Here is a 2,561-nt window from a genome sequence, read left to right as displayed (position 1 = left end):
CTGGCCAACTGATTGGAAGAGATCCATATTTGTGCCCATTCCAAAGAGAGGTGATCCAACGGAATGCGGAAATCATTGGACAATCTCTTTGATTTCTCAAGCGAGTAAAGTTTTGCTAAAGGTAATACAGAAGTTTTGTAGAGTCCTCTAAATTTTAGGTATTGGTTCCTTGTCTGATATGTCATTGCAAAAGAATTTTTCCCAGGCTGTGTACTCTCTTTTTACATTTTTTTTTAGTGGAACAAAATTTTTTTTTTTTCCTTTTCTTTTCTTATAAAGACAGGACCAGTAGTCAGAAGAGGGCAAGCAGAAAGAGCCAGGATTCCACCCTGAGATGAAACTGTACACAACATCTCTGCAGTTGAGCAAGCCCTTTCTGCCTGCTCCCTGCTGATGGTCAGACAGCGGAGGGGATGCTGTAGTGACTTCAGGACAAGGCCTGGAGCTCTGGCCACCAATATGGGGAGTACTTTGGATTTTCCCCAATCAACCTCCCACCGTCACCATCACCCAAGTGATGAAGCTTTTAAGTCTCTTGCCTAAAGTCCTCTGAGAATGTCTTCACTTTTCAGAAGGTCATGTCTGACATTCAAACCACTGGCTCTAAGAGTTTGTCACTAGGGATATCCATCCAAGTCACCTCCATAGCCCCTGCGTTACCCGGTGAGCAGGAGGTCAGGATGTCATCGATCATAATGTTAGGGTTGGTGCAGGAACAGCCACAGACCTTTTTGAAGTATGTTTTCTACTGTACTTTCCTAATGGGCTGCAAGTGGGAGTCCTGTCCAATGATACTGGTGTCTGTGCCCTAGTAGCCTTCCATCTTCTGCTCCAGCTCATGGATGCTGGCATCAATGAGGCTGTGAAGGATGCTTCCCAGATGTAGCCAGAACATCTGGGCCTGGAACAGCTTTCTCTGGCAATGGGATGTAAATTTACTTTTCAAACCTCTGTCTCATGGCTGAACCCAATACCCACGGAAATTTGTAGCACCAAGAGCCAGAGTCCCATCGTTTCTATCTCCATCCCCTGCATCAGGATGAAGAACTCTGTTTTGATTCTTAAATTAGCCTTGTTCTTACTTTTATATTGGGATCCACCGAGGGAATTCACTTCATCATTGAAGATGCTGGAAGGCTTGTTCTGCCTGGCTGGCTCAAACAAGTTCTTCACTAGCTTTGACTACTCTCTCCCAACAACTTTGACATTAGATCTGAGGAGGACACAGAGAAGAAGGTGGAGCTGTTGGCCTCTAGAGCAACAGTTTTGGCCAGGTAGGATTTCTCTGTGCCAGGGCGTCCGAAGAGTAGTATCCCTCTTCAAGCACTGTGCTTGCCTGTAAACAAGTGTGGGAACTTAATTGGCAAAATGACAGCTTCTTTGAGGTTCTCCTTGGCCCCCTCTAGCATGGTCATATGATTCCACTGAATGCTGGCCTTCTCCATCACAATAACACCTATCAATTGCTCTTGCAAGTTCCTTTTCTCTGGATTGTCTCCTTCACCATCACTGTCACTGCCTTCACTCAGGTTCTCTTTGACTGGCTTCTTGCCATGCTTTTCTTTGTTTCATAGACAGATCTTCAGCTTCTCCACCTGGTCTAGATTTACTGTATGCATTTGGTGCAAATGCTGTCTTTTGCCTTGTTGCTGTGTGATTCATAAGTGATGAGATGTAGGAAAAACTCCATGGCATGCTGGTAGAGCCAACTGCCTCCTTGTAGCTCTTGGCCTTATCCTCTTCTGTAGCTTTTGTCACCAGATCAATGGCTTTTTGGAGGGTTGACATTGTCGTTTCATTTACTGGGCTACCCCACACGCTGCTGTGCTGCTTGTAGCCTCTGTCTGGCCTTGGAGAGCCAAGGTACTGGGTCTGGTGAGAGAGCCCAGCAGGTCTGGGCCTGGGCGAGGGCAGGAATCCGCTCACAGCCAGAGCCGAGTCTGAGGGCCTTGGCGACATCTTTTGATGTGTATAATTTTCTAATTTTCAGGAGATTCTAGTCATTTATTTTGTCGTCAAGTGCTTGTGAATTTTTTGTAACGTTTGATAGTATATGTACACTGTGTTAAGTTTGTCCTTTGGTTTTCACTGATGATCTTTATAGTTTTAGGTTTTACATTTAGGTCGTTAATCTATATTGAGTTTGTTTTTGTATATGGTATAAGGTATGGATTTTGTTTCATTATTCTGCAAATGGATTTCCAGTTTTGCCAGCACCATTTGTTTAAGAGACTATGTTTCCCCCATTCAATGTGTTTTGCTCCTTTGGGAAAGATTAGTTGACTATATGTGGATGGGTTTACTCTGGGTTCTTAATTTTGTTCCTTTGATCTATGTATCTTTCACTGTGCCAATGCCAGACTGTTTTGACAACTGTGACTATGTAGTAAGTTTTGATATCAGGGAGTGAGAGGCCTCCAACTTTGTATTTCTTAAACAGTGCTTTGCTTATCCGAGGTCTCTTTCCTCTCCATATAAAGTTCATGATCTGAGAAATCAGAGCTTAATCTAATTGGTTTCCTTTGGGGTAACATTTTTTTCTCCCTCCAGATTCTGTCAGG

The 2,561-nt window shown here is 43.8% G+C and overlaps 1 pseudogene; it reads right to left on the bottom strand.

Annotated features, from left to right (window-relative positions):
• Window positions 1-690: 690 nt before the first annotated feature.
• LOC102839790 lies at window positions 691-1,959 on the bottom strand (annotated as a pseudogene).
• Between the last annotated feature and the right edge of the window lie 602 nt (window positions 1,960-2,561).

Source organism: Chrysochloris asiatica, unplaced genomic scaffold (genome assembly GCF_000296735.1).
Source record: "Chrysochloris asiatica unplaced genomic scaffold, ChrAsi1.0 scaffold00024, whole genome shotgun sequence".
NCBI lineage: Eukaryota > Metazoa > Chordata > Mammalia > Afrosoricida > Chrysochloridae > Chrysochloris > Chrysochloris asiatica.
Note: the sequence above shows the minus strand (reverse complement) of the source record. Positions and strands in the feature narration are given on the sequence as shown.